General features: G+C 35.8%; 1 protein-coding gene and 1 pseudogene across 5 annotated transcripts in view; one reads left to right on the top strand and one right to left on the bottom strand.

The window, feature by feature from the left end:
• INPP4B (inositol polyphosphate-4-phosphatase type II B) overlaps window positions 1-18021 on the top strand; it is an 822310-nt gene that overhangs the window by 252274 nt on the left and 552015 nt on the right. The window lies entirely within an intron of this gene.
• LOC131998789 (tigger transposable element-derived protein 1-like) lies at window positions 6573-9177 on the bottom strand (annotated as a pseudogene).

Here is an 18021-nt window from a genome sequence, read left to right as displayed (position 1 = left end):
TAGTTCCATCCATGTTGTCGCAAATGGCAAGATTTCATTTCTTTTGATGGCTGCATAGTATTCCATTGTGTATATATACCACATCTTCTTGATCCATTCATCTGTTGATGGACATCTAGGTTCTTTCCATAGTTTGGCTATTGTGGACATTGCTGCTATAAGTTAATTTTGATTGAAATATAAATGTTGAATATTTCATGATATAATTGTTAAAACCTAAAAAGAATTAGAAAATGCTTTGAGACCTTTCTGAGTTATTCAAGGGAAGTGGGGCTTTGAAAGCTACTTTCAGAAACAAATAATATTGTTTCTTGATTTCTCATCACAAATCCAGTTACTTAAATAAACTTGTTAAATGATATATTTTCGGATAAAGAAATGCATTCACACACAAACGGGTATTTCAGTTGACTGAGTGGAATCTCACGTGCTATTTGTACATCACTCTCGCCCCTTACAATTACCTCCAGTATTTGTTGGCAGTCATGTATTTACTCAGGGCTTCGTGTCTGGAAACTGGAAAACCTCAACAGGGGTTTTGTTTGAGATGAGGAAAGAGAGGAGGCAGATGTTTGGAAGGAAAGACGAGACATCTCTTCGGTATTGGGTTGCTTGAATTGGGTGGTCTCCTCTGCAACAAGAGGGGATACTCACAATAAAGACTCTTTTCAGGAGCCTGGGATTCTAGGAGAAAGGTGAGGCATTCTAGCTGGTGGGGTTGTGCATGGCCCTGATGCAAAGTGTATCACAGAATTGGGAAGAAGACCTGTTTCCTGACTCTGCAAGGAGTCAAGCACTGCTTCAGTAAAAACTGCATCAGTTGACTTGGCAGAGAACAAAAGTGTTCTCACAACTGCTGCATTCTGCAAGGTGATGGGAAGCTTCCCTTCTAGCAGGATTTGGGCAGCAGAAGTGTAAATGGGAGCAGAACAGAAGAGGGAGAATGTCTGCAGTTGAGATAAATTGATAGACTCTTTGAGAGGGGTGGATTTTTTTTTCCCCTTAAGCAGGTAGAGTCTCAGATTCATTGTAATTTCAGCCTAAAAATGAATATGGCGGCATTCAGAGGAAAAGACATTGGCAAGGTTAGCTAAAGATACACATACATTTAATTTGATCCTTGGAGGTGAGAGGTGAGAGATAAAGAAAATGAGGCCCAGATAGATTCAGATTAAGGCCACACAGCTAACAAACTGGTAAAAGTGAGACTCAAGTGTAGTACTTTTACATCATATTTTTTGCATCATATATGTATAACCCAATATGTATGGTAATTAATCTCCAGTTAGGAGAAATCATACATTAAACACCAATAGCAAAATGTACAGTAAACAAACTGCCAAGCTTTTAGTATGTTATGACAAACTGTTATTCACTTTGGTTTTATAGGGAACTTACGGGGGAAGTTGATTTTTTTCCTGATTTTTGCTTAGCAGTCACAGATTAACAAGTATAAAGAATATTAAATCGGGAAGTTGTACCATGCCTCTTTCAAGTGGACCGGCCCATGCCCATCTTATGAAAGGTTCTATTTTATACTCACCTTACTCACTATCAAAAGCTTTTACAAAAGAACTCCTTTACTCTTTGGTTAGACCATATTCTTTAGAGATAGATTATACTACTATTAATAGCTAGCACTTTTCCCTTTATGAGTCATTGAATTATTTTTGGAACATCTCTACTTCCAGGTGACGTAAATTTCAATTTGCAATTTCCCTCAGCTTCTCCCCCCCACCACCGCACACAGAGCAAAATATTTTTTGAGCATATTACTTAAAGTTTAGAGACCGCTAGTTACCTGGGTTTCCTTCCACCCACTTGAACAAACCTAACTAAAGCAATTGAAAGTACATGTGCTTCTTTCTCTTCTCATGTGTTTTTTTGTTTCACTTAATAGTATTAACATAGAGTACAGATTCTAAGTCCAGTCTTGGGCCTGTAAAAACTTACTTATAATTTTGTAGCATCTGCTGTTTCCATCCTGTAGCTATCCATGAGTAGATTTATTTTCTTAACCATTAGATAATTATGTTTTCATCAGATTAGGGAAATGATCAGAGAAGATGTTCAAGACCACTAAGGCCTTACAGTAAGAGCAAATTGGCAGCAGCATGTGTAATCTGTTTGGGAAGAGAATCAACATGGGCCTCATGTGCATGCCAAACTGTTGGGTAATATAGCAGTTGCTGGCTCCCACGATGCACATTTGTAACGTATCTTTATTTTTTTTAAGTGGCCCTTTTCCTTGGCATGATTAATATTCTTTCATTTAAACATAATTGCAGAAGATGGTGAACCTCTCATGCTAGCCATTATTTCTAGTAATTTCTTAGTAGCATCCTCTTCATTATCCCCAGTCCCTATAGACTCAAGATCAGCTGGAACAGGAATCATATTGTTGCAAGACTCTGGAATAATCTCATACAAAGAACAATATGCCTATACTGTTGCCCAATTTAGAATAATTGTAGTAGTTTCTTTTCCCATCAGGTAATCTGAAGGAAGATTTATTATCGGAAATAATTATTACGGAAAGAATGTAACTCTTATCTATTTCAGTTGTAACCTAAAGTTCACGGAGAATTGTTGTCTGCTGACTTTAAGGATTTTAAAGATAGCATAGTGATCATCTAACAGTAACTTGGGTAGCCTGTTTTCTTGCCCTTGACTTCCAGTAGGACTTGGGAAGCTGGATCTTAAAGCTATCTGCTATATAGAAATACTTGAATACATTCCTTTGTATGGTACAAAACTTGGAGAAAAACTCCCTAAAGCTGTTAGAGGAATATAAAATATGTCCTTATTTTTTGTCCTCCCAGATTTCATATCCTTTCTTCAAAGAGTAAACAAAAGTATGTTTTTCTAAACCTGACAGATTTTCCTCAGCTCTCTTTTCTTTCGTCCTGTTTTCTATACTGAAAATAATGACAAGATATGCCACTTTCTGCCCCCTTCTAGCCCATATTCTACACTATTTCAGACATATTTCTTCCAAAAATCTTACAGTGAGGAAATTAGAGAAGAGTCTTGAATTACTCTTTGCTCTAAGGATAAATCCCAAACATATTGTGCAATTACAAATGGTCCTGAACTGGGGCCAGATGCTATCTAATAATACAAAGTTCCTTCTGTCAATTAATGCATCAGGCCTGCTGAACTATGAAACATTACCATCTAATCTGCCCCAGAAGCTGAAATTGTGTAAGAGGTGGGTTACCTGATTTTGACCCAATTTATTTAGTGTGTCTCTCTCTGGTTTAATTTTATCCCACACAATGGTACATATTCCCTTTTATAAGCCCACCAAATATTTCAGGTATTTTTTTTTGAGGGAAAAGAAAAACTAAAGAGAGAAGATTGGATATTCAATACATATATTTGTTTTCTTTTAATATTTGGACACAAAAATGGGCCAAATGAGCACATTCTTTGTAACCTGCACTGGATATTTTTTTCTTGGCAGAATCAATACCTCATTTTAACCACAGTTATTGATGAGGTCTTTAAGTCTTAGTATTCCCCAAATAAACTAGATCTCTCAATTAGAGATCCTTAATCAAGAAAACTTTCTAACTACTAGATTATCTTTAGATGCAGGTTTAACAGAGGAAGTAACAAAGAGAGTAAATAGTATGTTGAGCTTGTTTCATGTTAAGTTTGGTAATATTTGCTGCACACAGATTGCATGCCTGAAACCAAGGGCTATGTTGTTTAACTCATATAGTCTTTGCAGTAACATGCAAATGCCATTACCACTTGATACTTTTGAAATTGGGAAGTTGGGTCTGGGTTAACACAGGTAGTCGGTGGCAGAGATGGGGTTGGAACCCAAGAATGTCATCCACATCCAGGCTCTTCATGGGGCCTGCTTTCTCGACTAGATGCTTGTATGTGTCAGTGACTAGACTCATCAGCAAGATCTGGATTCTTCATTCCATGTCCTGCCACTTTCTGTACTTTACCTTAGGTTCTCAAACAAAGTCTGTTTTGCCTTGAGGGTCTTTGCATTTGCTGGTGTATTGTCGAGAACCACTCTTCTTCACTCTTGACATTGATTGTTTACTATCCTTATGGCTTCAAGTAAGGCATCTTCACCTCTGGGAGGCTATCCCTCACCACCCAATATAAAGTAGGTTTCCCCTCCCCTAATCTATGGGCATTCACATTTCACCAACATTCACATTCATAGCTCCTTCCTACCATGTATCGCATTCCACAATTCATGTTGCTTATGCGGTATGTGTTTATCTGCTTGCTTAATTAATGACTGCTTCCTCGTCCTTCATATTCTCTCCTTAAATGATGCTCCATGAATGCAGACACTGTGTAGCTTTGTTTTAGGGACCCTATAAAATGTTAGATTGTTAGAAGAATTAAGGCACATTTTCAATACAATGTCTAACATAGTAGGTTTAGCAAAATTGCAGTGTGTGTGTGTGTGTGTGTCTTTTTGGTAGGGATAAATCACAAAATAAAGGCATGTCTACTTTTCAGTCATAGGAGTCCACAGTCACAAATTCCCCAAGAACATAAAGTTAAGAGGAACAAAATTTCTTTCTGAGAGCTTAAGTTTCACATGAAAGTGTAATGGATTGCAGTCAGAATGGGTAAATCACTTCACAGAGGTAATAGACAAGTGAGACCCAATTGTCGGCTGAGTGATATTGCAACATTTCTAGAAGACAGCATCTGTTATTGGCTCAATTATGACCCCCAAAATTCATATGTTGAAACCCTCTCCATCAGTACCTCCGAATGTGCCTATGTTTGGAGATAGGGCCATAAAGAAGTGACTAAGTAAAATGAGTCAGTTACAATGGGACCCAATCCAATCTAATTGGTGCCTTTGTAAGAAGAGGGAATTTGAACACAGAAAGACATGGGGAATGCATTTGCAAAAAGGAAAGAACATGTGAGGAAACAGGGAAATGTGGCCATTTGTAAACCAAGGAGAAAGGTGTTAGGAGAAACCAAACCTCCCAACACCTTGATATTGGACTTCTAGACTCCAGAAGTGTGAGGAAGTAAATTTCTCTTGTTTAAATCTTCCAGTCCATGGTGTTTTGTTAGGTAGCCATAACAAACTCAAACAGTATCTAAGAATCAGAAGAAAGTTGGATGTTCAATGACAAAGAGATAAGACATTAACAAAGGAAAACCTTGTAATTTCCTGTTTAAGTATTGCTCGAGGAAGAAGTTCATGAATTTTGTGTATTCCCATGTTGTTGGAAACATGAGAACAAATAGACTTTTTAAGCTTTTCCCACCTAGTTTCATTGAGAAGTAATTGACATGCCTAACTGCATAAGTCTCAGGTGTCCAACACGATGATTTGATTTACATGTGTTATGAAATGAGTCCCATAATAGGTTTAGTTAACACATTTCATAACATATAGATACAATAAAAGAAACAAAAAAATTCTCTTTGTGATGAAAGCCCATAAGGTATGCTCTCTTATAAATTTTTTACATATCATACACCAGTGTTAACTATAGTCATCATGTTACACATTATGGGCATACCTTGGAGATACTGCAGGTTCTGCTCCAGACCACCACATTAAAATGAATATCACAATAGGGGTGCCTGGGTGGCTCAGTCGTTAAGCATCTGCCTTTGGCTCAGGTCATGATCCGAGGATCCTGGGATTGAGCCCCACATTGGGCTCCCTGCTTGGTGGGAAGCCTGCTACTCCCTCCTCCACTTCCCCTGCTTGTGTTCCTTCTCTGGCTGTGTCTGTCTGTCAAATCAATCAATCAATCAATCAATATTTTTTTAAAAATTTAAAAAATAGGGGTGCCTGGGTGGCTCAGTGGGTTAAAGCCTCTGCCTTCGGCTCAGGTCATGATCCCAGTGTCCTGGGATCAAGCCCCGCATTGGGCTCTCTGCTCTGCGGAGAGCCTGCTTCCTTCTCTCTCTTGGCCTGCCCCTCTGCCTGCTTGTGATCTCTGTCTGTCAAATAAATAAATAAAATCTTTAAAAAATTTAAAAAATAAAATGAGTATCACAATAAAGTGAGTCAAAAAAATTTTTTTGGTTTCATGATGCATATTAAAGTTATGTTCACATTATACTATACTCTATTAAATGTGCAATAGCATTATGTCTAAAATAAGAATGTATATAACTTAATTAAAAAATACTTTTTGGGGCACGTGGGTGGCTCAGTTGGTTAAATGTCCCACTCATGATTTTAGCTCAGGTCATGATCTCATGGGTCATGAGATTGAGCCCTGCATCAGGTTCTGCAGTTGGGGGAATCTACGTGAGATTCTCTTCCTCTCCCGCTCCCACTGCCCCACTCCTTGCTTGTGCTATCTCTGTCTCTCTAAAATAAATGAATTTTTTTAAAAATACCATGAGAGACTATGGACTCTGAAAAACAATCTGAGGGGTTTGAAGAGGCAGGGGGTGGGAGGTTGGGGGAACCATGTGGTGGGTATTAGAGAGGGCATGAATTGCATGGAGCACTGGGTGTGGTGCAAAAATAATGAATACTGTTATACTGAAAATAAATTTAAAAAATTAATTAAAAATATTAAAAAAATACTTTGTCACTAAAAATGTTAACCACCATCTGAGCTTTCAGTGAGTCATCTTTTTGCTGGTGGTGGGTCTTGCCTCAATGTTGATGGCTGCTGACAGATCAGGGTGGTGGATGCTGAAGCTTCAGTGGCTGTGGTGATTTCTTAAAGACAGCAATAAAGTTTGCACACTGATTCCTTCTGTGGAAGAATTCTCTGGGGTATATGATGCTATTTGGTAAGACTTACCCATAGTAGAATTTCTTTCAAAATTGAAATCAGTCCTCTTAAACCCTGTTGCTGCTTTATCCATGAAGTTTACATAACAATATTCTACATCTCTTGCTGTCATTTCAACAGTCTTCATAGCATCTTCACCAGAAGTAGGTTCTATCTAAAGAAACTTTTTTTTTAATATAATTTTTTATTTTTTATAAACATATATTTTTATCCCCAGGGGTACAGGTCTGTGAATCACCAGGTTTACACACTTCACAGCACTCACCAAAACACATACCCTCCCCAATGTCCATAATACCACCCCCTTCTCCCAAACCCCCTCCCCCCAGCAACCCTCAGTTTGTTTTGTGAGATTAAGAGTCACTTATGGTTTGTCTCCCTCCCAATCCCATCTTCTTTCATTTATTCTTCTCGTACCCACTTAAGCCCCCATGTTGCATCACCACTTCCTCATATCAGGGAGATCATATGATAGTTGTCTTTCTCCGCTTGACTTATTTCGCTAAGCATGATACGCTCTATTTCTATCCATGTTGTCGCAAATGGCAAGATTTCATTTCTTTTGATGGCTGCATAGTATTCCATTGTGTATATATAATCTAAAGAAACTTTTATCCATTTTGTTTATCCATTGGAAGCAGCTCCTTATCTGTTCAAATTTTATCATAAGATTTCAGCAATTCAGTCAAATCTTCAGGCTCCTTTCATGATTCTAGTTCTCTCCCTATTTCCACACATCTGCAGTTACTTCCTCCACTGAAGCCTTGAATCCCTTGAATTCATCCATGAGGGCTGGAATCATTTTCTTCCAAACTGCTGTTAATGTTGCTATTCTGACCTCTTCCCATGGATGGCAAATGTTCTTAATGACATCTACAATGAGGAATCCTTGCCAAAAGGTTTTCAACTGACTCTTCTCAGATCCGTCAGAAGAATCACTATCTATGCTAGCTATGGTTTCATGAAATGTATTTTTTTTAAGATTTTATTTATTTATTTGACAGACAGAGATCACAAGAAGGCAGAGAGGCAGGCAGAGAGAGAGGAGGAAGCAGGCTCCCTGCGGAGCAGAGAGCCCGATGTGGGGCTCGATCCCAGGTCTCTGGGATCATGACCTGAGCCGAAGGCAGAGGCTTTAATCCACTGAGCAACCCAGGCGCCCCATGAAATGTATTTTTTAAATAGTAAGACTTGAAAGTTAAAGTGACTCCTTGACCCATGGGCTCCAGAATGGATGTTGTGTTAACAGCCATGAAAACAACATTAATCTCATTGTACATCATTATCAGAGCTTTTGGCTGTCCAGATGCATTGTCAATAAGCAATAATATTTTGAAAGAATTTCTTTTTTTCTGAGCAGCGGGTCTCAACAGTGAGCTTAAAATATTTAGTAAACCATATTATAAACATATGCGCTGCCCTCCAGGCTTTGCTATTCCATTTGTAGAGCATAGGCAGAGTCGACTTAGCATAATTTAGAAGGGCCCTAGAATTGTCAGAATGGTTAGTGAGCATTGGCTCCAAGTTAAAGTCACTTGCTGTATTAGCTCCTAACAAGGTAGTCAGCCTGTCCTTTGAAGATTTCAAGCTAGACTGACTTCTCCTCTCCAGTTAGGAAGTTCTAGATGGCATCTTCTGTCAATAGGTCTGTTTCATCTATGTTGAAAATCACTTTAGTGGAGCCACCTCCATGAATTATGTTAGCTGGATCTTCTGCGTAACTTGCTGCAGAATCTCGTGTTACTTCATCTTGCATTTTTCTGTTACGGAGACAACGTCTTCCTTAAACTTCATGACCTGTGTGCTTGGGTGGCTCAGTTCGTTAAGCATCTGCCTTTAGCTCAAGTCATGATCCCGGGGTCCTGGGATCAGGGAGCCTGCTTTTTCCTCTCCCTCTGCCTGCCATTCCCCCTGCTTGTACCCTCTCTCTACCAAATAAATAAAAAAAATAAAAAAAAATAAAAAATTAAAAATAAACTTCATGACCTAACCTCTGCCAGCTTCCAACTTTTCTTCTGCAGGTTTTTCACCTCTCTCAGCCTTCAGAGAATTGAAGAGAGTTAGGACCTTGCTCTGGATTAGATTTTAGCATAAGAGAATGTTGTGGCTGTCTTGGTCTTTTATCCAGGCCACTCAGACTTTCTCCATGTCAGCAATGAGTCTGTTTCACTTTCTTATCATTCATATGGTCACTGCAATAGCAATTTTCATTGTATTCACAATGCGGCTATTTGGGGCAAAGAGGCCTAGCTCTCAGCCTTGTCTCAGTCTTTGACATGCCTTTTTTACTAAGCTTAATCATTTCTAGCTTTTTATTTAAAGGGAAAGAGGTGTGTGACCCTTTTTTTTCAGTTGAACACTTATCAGACCATTGTAGGATTATTAACTGGTCTAATTTTAATACCATTGTGTCTCAGGGAAACTGCTGGAGGGTGGGGCAGTCAGAGCACACACAACACTTATTGATTAATATCTCCATTTTATATGGTCATGGTTCATAGTGCTCCAAAACAATTAAAACTGTAACCTCAAAGATCACAGATCACAGGTCATCATAACAAATATAATAGTAATGGGAAAGTTTGAAATATTTGGAGAATTATCAAAATGTTACAATGAGAGAAAGTAAGCAAATACTTTTGGAAAAAAAACGGAAAACAAACAAACAAACAAACAAAAAACCATGGTTTCAATAGATTTATTCCATGCAGGATTGGTACAAACCTTCAATTTGTAAAAAGTGCAGTGATCTAGGAAGTTCAATAAAGTGAAGCACAATAAATGAGATGTGCCTGTATGACAACTTTTATATCCATGTATGTATCGGTGGACACTTAGGTTGTTTCCATGTGTTGGTGATTGTAAATAACACTGCTGTGAACATGGGGGTGCAGGTATCTTTTTGAGCTAGAATCTTGTTTCCTCTGAATATGTTCCTAGAAGAGATATTGTTGGATCAAATGGTAGCTTTGTTAATTTTTTAAGGACCCTCCGTATTGTTTTTCATATTAGCTGTGTCAATCTCACCATCAGTGCACAAGTGTTCTTTTTCTTCACATCTGTGCCAGGATTTATTATCTCTTACCTTTTATATGATGGCCATTCTAACAGGCATGATGTGATATCTCATTGTATTTTTTACTTTGCCTTTATCTAATGCCAAGTGACCTTGAGCATCTTTTTATTTACCTGTTGGCCATTTGTTCATTTTCTTTAGAAAAATGTCCATTCAGGTCCTTTGCCTATTTTTAATTGGATTATTTAGGTTTTCTTGTTTTTGGTTTTGTTGTTGTTGTTGTTGTTGTTGGCCATTGTGTTGCAGGAGTTCTTTGTATACTCAAGATATTACCCTTTATCAGATATATCTTTCAAATATTTCTTCTCAGTGCATAGGTTCTTTTCACTTCATTAATGGTTTCTTTTGCTGTGCAGAAGCCGTTTAGTTTACTATAGTCTATCTTGTGTATATTTGATTTTGTTGTTTGTGCTTTAGATGTGATTTCTAAAAAATAGTTACCAAGACTCATGTCAAAGAGCTTTCTTTCTATGTTTTTTTCTAGGAGTTTCATGGTTTCAGGTCTTACATTTAAGTCTTTAACCCATTTTGAGTTCATTTTTGTGAGTGGCATAAGATAGGGATCAAGTTTTGGTTTTTTACATATGAATAACCAGTTTTCTCAGAAAAAAATGGATAAGATGAAAGAAGAGAATGTGTTTTCCTCATTGAGTATTCATGGTTCTCTTGTCAAATATTAGTTGACTGAATATGCTTGGGTTTATTTCTGGGCTCTTGATTCTGTTCCATTGGTTTCCATTGGTGTATTTGTCTGTTTTTATGACTGTACCATGGTGTTTTAAATTTAACTTCTGTAACTTTTTAGTGTAGCTTGAAATCAGGAAATGTGATGCCTTCTGCTTCGTTCTTCTTTCTCGGGATTTCTTTCAGGGTCTTTTGTGGTTCCATTAAAATTTTAGGAATATTTTTTCTACTTTGGTAAAAAAATGCTATTGAAATCTACAGAGACTACATTGAATCTATAGATGACTTGGTAGTATTGAAATGTTGACAATATTCACTTCTAATCATAAAACACAGGATATATTTCCACTTACATGTGTCTTCTTCAATTTCTTCCATCAACATTTTGTACTTTTCAAAATAAAGATCCTTTACCCCTTTGGTTAAATTATTTGTAAGTATTTTTGTTTTGTTTTGTTTTTAATGCTATTGTAAGTAGGATTGATGCCTTTATTTCTTTTCCAGAAAATTTACTGTTGATGCATAGAAATGCTACTGATTTTTGAATATTAATTTTATACCCTGAAACTTACCTGAATTTATTATTTCTAGCAGTTTTTTATTGTAACAAAAGTTATACAAAGTCATGACATCTGCAAATACAGAAAATTTTATTTCTTCCTTTCCAATTATGATTTTATTTACTTATTATTCTTTTTGTTTCTTTATCTTGCTGGATTGCTATAGCTAGGCCTTCTAGTATTATGTTAAATAGGCATCATAAGAATACGTACATCCTCTCTTATTCTGATCTTAGAGGAAAACTTTCAACCTTTCCACCATTTAGTATAATGTTAACTGTGAGCTTGTCAGATATAGCCTTTATAATTTTGAGATATATTCCTTCTATGTCTAATTTGTCAAGTGTTTTTTATCATAAATGAACATCGAATTTTGTCAAATTCTTTCTCTGAATTAAGATGATAATGTGATTCTTTTCTTTCATTCTGTTAATGTGATGCATCACATTGGTTGATTTACATATGTTGAATCATCCTTACATCTCAGGGATAAATTCCACTTGATCTTAGTGAATGATCCTTTTTTAACGTGTTGCTGAATTTGGTGTGCTAGTATTTTGTTGAAAATTTCTGCATCTATGTTTATCAGGGATAGTGACCTGTAGTTTTCTTTTCTGGTAGGGCCCTTATTTTGGCTTTGGTATCAGGATAATGCTGGTTTTGTGAAATGAGTTTGGGAGTGTTCCCTCCTATTCCATTTTCTAGAAGAGTTTGAGAAGTATTGGTATAAATTCTTTAAATTCTTTGTAAAATTCACCAGTGAAGCCATCTAGCCCTAGGTTGTTCTTCATTGACAGATTTTTGATTCAATCTCCTTATTCATAATTGGCCTACTTAGATTTTCTATATCTTTCTGTTTAAATCTTGGTAGGTTGTGTGTTTCTAAGAATTTTTCCATTTCTTCCAAATTTTCCCATTTTTTGGCAATAGTTGTTCATAGGAACCTTTATGATCCTTTGTGTTTCTGTGATATCAGTTGTGATGTCCCCTTTCATTTATAATTTTGTTGATTTTGGTCTTCTCTATTTTTCCCTTAGAGAGTCAAGCTAAGGGTTTGCCAATTTTGTTCATCTTTTCAAAAACGAACTTTTAGTTTAGTTAATCTTGCTTTTCTATTTTTCCCTTTTGTCAATCTATTCTTTTTCTGTTCTCCATTTTATTTATTTCTGTTCTACCCTTTGTCATTTCCTTTTTTCTGCTAACATTGGGTTCAGTTTTTATTTTATTTTATTTTATTTTATTTTATTTTATTTTATTTTAGCTCCATAAGGCATAGAGTTAGCTTGTTTATTTGGGATCTTTCTTGCTTCATGATGTAAATATCTATTGCTATAATCTTCTTTCTTCAAACATTTTTTACTGTATCCCATAAGTTCTGGTGTGTTATGTTTCCATTTTCATTTGTCTCAAGAAATTTTTTTAATTTCCCTTTTTAAAAGATTTTATTTATTTATTTGAGAAAGAGAAATAGAGAGAGAGCACAAGCAGGAGGGAGAGACAGACGAGGGAAAAAGCCAGTTACTCACTGAGCCAGGAGCCAGATACAGTGCTGGATCTCCAACCCGGGGATCATAACCTGAGCTGAAGGCAGACATTTAACTGACTGAGCTACCCAGGTGTCCCTTTTTCCCCTTGAATTTCTTCTTTAATCCAGCGATTTTTCTGGAGATTGTTGCTTAATTTCTTCTGTCCATTAATTTTTCATTTTTTCTTCTTGTTACTGATTTCTTGTTTCTTGCTATTGTGATCAGAGAAGATATTTGCTATGATTTTAATCTTGGTTTTGTTAAAACGTGTTTTGTGGCCTAACATATCATCTATCCTAGAAAATGCTCTATGTGTACTTGCAAAGAATGTCTATTCTACTGTTGTTGTATAGAATATTCTGCATATATCTGTTAGGCCCATTTGGTCTATAATGTTGTCCAAATCCATTCTTTTCCTTATTCATTCTATGACTGGATGATCTACCCATTGTTGAGAGTGGGGTATGAAAGTCCCAAACTGTTCTTGAAATTACTATTTATTTCTGCTTTTAGTTCTGTTTTTTGTTTTATGGCTTTGGGTTTTTGCTTTATATATTTAGATAATAAACCCAATGTTGGGTACATAAATTTTATAGTCCTTATATCTCCTTGATGGATTAGCCTTTTTATCATTATATAATTATCTTCTTTGTGTGTTTTCTTTTTTTTTTTTTAAGAATTATTTATTTTAGAAAAAGTGCAGGGTGCAGGGGCAGTGGGGGGGAAGTGGAGGAAGAAAAAAGGGAAATAGAGATTCTCAAGCAGACACCCTGCTGAGCATGAAGCCCCACATGGGGCTCCATCTCACAACACTGAGATCATGACCTGAACTGAAATCAAGAGTCGACCGCTAAACCAGCTGAGCCACAGAGGTGCCCCTCTCTTTACTATTTTTAGTATAAAGTCTGTTTTGTCTGATAGAAATATAGCTACTCCTGCTTTCATTTTTGTATTGTTCTTTCTTTGTTTTGGTTACCATTTACTTAAAATATCTTTTTCCATCCCTTTATTTTCAGGCTAAGTGTGTCTTTAAGTCTAAAGTATTTCTCTTGTAGGCAACGTATAATTATATCTTGTATTTTTATCCATTTAACCATTCCACATCTTTTTATCAGAGAATTCAATCCATTTTCATTTAAGGTAATTATTGATAGGTAAGGACTTACTATTGCCATTTTGTTAATTGTTTTTGGTTGTTTTGTAGATTCTTTGTTCTTTTTTCTTATTGGGATGTCTCTTTTCATGGCAAACACACTTTTAGGTGGCCCTTGTGATCCCCAACTGCTAGTTTCACTCTTGTGAGATTTTTTTACCCTAGAGTGTGGGTGGAACTTGTGGCTTGTTTCTAACCGATAGAAGATGGGAGAGATAGTAGAATATTCATAATTGTATATATGTAGCATGTTATATAACATTGTATGTTTGTTAAATAACATTTTAGCATTCATTTTGCTGGAGTCTCTTTTGGTAGCTTTGAGATATTAATGAGCTATGTTGAAAACCCCATTTGACAAGGAAGTGCAGGTGACCTCTAGGAACCAAGAGTAGCCTCCGGCCAACTATCAACAAAATACTGAAGTTCTCACTACTCTGCTGAAGCACTGAATTTCACAAGAAACCAAATTCTGCCAATAACTTTAGTGAGCTTGGATATAGATCTTTCCCCAGTCAAGCTTCACATGAAACCAAAATCCTGGCTAATTTCTTCACTGCAGCCTTGTCAGATCCTAAACAGAGGACCCAGATAAGATGTGGTGATATTGTTACACAGCAAAAGATAGTAACATACTTGGTTTCCCAAATAGGCTTCTTTATAGGGAAATAAATTACTATTTAAACCAAAGTTAAATAATCTACTTTATATGATAGTGATTTTTTATTATAAATATGTAATTAAACATTCTGCATATTATTTTGCTCACATACCTATTTGCTTACTAAAAAAAATTTGGGTTAGTCATTATTGTTTTAGTTCATATATCCACTACTGTTCTTGTAGATTACTAGATTGCCCTAAGCTTAGTGGTTATAAATTGGCTACTGAGAGGTAGATCTATTCTTCATGGAATGACAAAACATGACTTCATTCATATAAATACTACTTTGAATGGCTTCTGTGGAGACTGTCACTGACCTTCTGAATGGACCTCCTGTCTTTACCACCAAGTACTGAGAGACCTTTATTATACTGATAGTTCTCTATCTATACTTACATGTTTTACATCTTTAAACATAAATGCTTGTATATCCCTGGTGTTCCAACCTGCAGAGGAAAAACATTTCTCTGGGTGGGTGTTTTCAAGTTGGCTATTGTTGACTGTAATTTTGTCATTCAAATTAAAATGACCAAAAGTGGGGCTATTAGATCAGCCAAGCATTCTTATAAAGGGATAGTTAAAATAGTTGTCTAAGTTCAGTGCATTGGCTAGTTTATAGATAAGTAATTCAAATGATTACTTCTATGAAGTTGTTTCTTGGATCCTCAAAATCTAAGAGGACTTTATAGTTAGTTAGTGATAAACAGGGCCAAGAAATATAAAACACCTTTTTTTCCTATATACTCTGCTTTCTTTTTTTGTGAGAAATTAAAATAAAGTAGGAGAAAATATAAAAACTAAGTATTAAATGCAATTTATGTTATCATAACACTAAATATTATATTGTAACACCAAGTATTACTTAATAATTTGCATTATTATAACTAAGTAACACTATGCTACTCAAGTCTTAGAGTATTGATGGAGTACCTATGATGTATAAAGCTCTGTCTTGTACTCTAGGACACATACAGTGAAATGCAGCTGCTGGTCAACAATGAAGATACAAAGAAAGGGACACATTTCTTACTATGCTCTATATACATGCTCCACTAGAAGTATCCTAAACAATTTTTAATTTTTCACACAAGCACGCATTCTCTTATCTCCTCTGTGTCTTTGCAATTGTTTTTCCCCAAACATTGTCTTGGCTAGCTTTTGTTCATTCATCAAAACTAGCTCAGGTGGTCTTTCCTGTGGAATATTTTCCCTGACCATTCTTTTGACTACAACTAGATTAAGTATCATATTCCATACCTTCAATCACCAAGGGATATATATTTATACTGCCACACCACTTTGTATGCTCGATCGTAGTTTCTCCTTTTCTTCTCTCTCTGTTCCTACACTATCATTTTTCTCTCTATTACAAATAGTAAAATTTTCATAAAATTCTGCTCACAGACCCCCCCCCACATATCTGTGTTTGTGTATGTATAGTATATAGAGTGTATGTGCATATATGCATAAAGGTATACAAATGCATACATTTATTAAATACCTTACAGATATAAAGGTGGCACATAATTTAAAAATAATAAAATATGTGATATATTATTAAATTCCAAACAGCCATTGATTCTCAAATAATGTTTTCATTGATTTTTGCACAATTTTTGTGCCCATGCCAACGTATGGTTATCTATGGTGTTGCCATTTTTTAGGCTATTAAACACTTTTAAGTTTAATTTGCATGATTAACATTTTATCTGTGGCCTCTTTAATTCCAGATAATCGATTAAACAACAGGTTCAGTCTTGATTTGTAGTGCTCTCTGTTATTCATGGTGAAAATGCTCCTATCATGGCCAGTTTCAAGTACTAACATGAGCTCTCTGCAAAGTTAGAAAGAGGTGCTCTGTAGCTCAATTTATGGCTTTTCTACCATATAGTTATAATCAAGCTATGTGAGCCCAAACAGTAAAATCTCCTAAATTAATTAGGAGTAATGAGTTCTGAGTATTCCTTTTTGTTTCTAATATAATTTATTAAATTATCAGTTTACATAATATACTTTTTTAAAATCATGGATATGTTTAATAGCTGACAAATTTCCTGAAAATATAACTATCAACTCTAGTGAACTAGCTCAAATTGAGGCCAAATGGGATAAATCTTATAGTAAAAGTTCAGAAATTGTGTTTAGAAAGCCCAGAGAGGGTAGAAATTAATTTTCAGTAGAGTATTTAAGAGAAAAATTAAAGTTATCACTATCTTATGGACATTTCTTCTACATTTTCATGTTTTGTTCATAAAACATTTTCATATAAATAATACCATTTATAATAGACCTCATTATAAATACCCATGATACTGAAAGAACCAGGATCAGAAATCCTTTTTATACATGAACAAAGCAAAATTTGGGGATTTTAAGTTGTTTGTTGCAGGTTGCTTTTATGTCTTAACTCTATTCTAATCTCTGTGGACAACGTCAAATCGCATAGCCCAATTCCTATCTTGCAAGAGTTTTTCTGTTTGTCAAGGGAAACACAAATAAGAAGAGGGAGCAGAAAGTAATTCACGGAGTCATGAGTTAAGATGGAACTGACTGTATTAAGAAAGACAGGTTGGCATGTGATTGTCAGCAGCAGACTGTTGAAGTGTAAGTCCCAGCTCTGGCATTTACTAGTCATCTGAACTTTGGCAAGTTATGTTAGTCTTCAGTGCTACCTTTCCTTATCCATAAAATGGGTGTCATATTAGTTAGACCTGAGTTTGCTTTGTGTGTGTGTGTGTGTGTGGTGTAGAATAGGTCCTTGAACTTGAAAAACATTGGCCTTTTCCAATATTATCCTTATTATAAGTCATTTATGTCTTTTTAAATAAAATACTTACAAATAGCAAGACTCTCACAACAGAAAATATAGCACATTCTCCTAGTGCTCAGGCAGTCCCTCTCTGTTACATTTGAATTTTTTCTTGTATCTAAAATTCCAGGTTTGGACTTGATTCCATTGTAGCAGTTGTGGAGGAGGAAGTGATAGGTTGCAGTGTAAACCCTTGAGTGTGATTGTAAACTACAAATGCTGCTTTTGGTTTAAAACCCTTAGGTTGAACCACCAGAGTGAGAAAGGGTGATGGGAATGATAGAGATTGGGTGAATGGGTCCTAAAAGTGACTTTTGTATCTTTCTTTCCCTTGGTGACATAATTTATGAATTATTTTTAAAGCTTTGGTATTTCTGCTTTAACTTATCTATAACTATTATCTTTAGATTTATCTCTATTTTATCTTTTGGTATATTATTCTTATTTGGTTTCCCTTGTACAATTAAGGAAGTTAGAGGCATATATCAGGGAAAACTGTTGGTCATAATGTAGAAGTCCATGCTTAAGATCTTGATAGGTTGTATACTGTCAAGGTAAAAGACAGCTTTTCATAAAAATTTATTTATTTCCATTGTAAGAGCAGCTTATTTTGAGGGTTAGGAGATGACATTTCCAAAGAGTAAACACTTTTTTTCTGCCTTTTACTATTCTGGATAATTCCTCCTCTAGAATGTAGTTCTAATTGGTGAGAAATTTTTGCCTGCCTTGCTTGCTGCTATAGCTTCAGCACTAAGTAAGTGCCTGGTGAATATCAGAAG

Source organism: Mustela nigripes, chromosome 1 (genome assembly GCF_022355385.1).
Source record: "Mustela nigripes isolate SB6536 chromosome 1, MUSNIG.SB6536, whole genome shotgun sequence".
Taxonomy (NCBI): domain Eukaryota; kingdom Metazoa; phylum Chordata; class Mammalia; order Carnivora; family Mustelidae; genus Mustela; species Mustela nigripes.
Note: the sequence above shows the minus strand (reverse complement) of the source record. Positions and strands in the feature narration are given on the sequence as shown.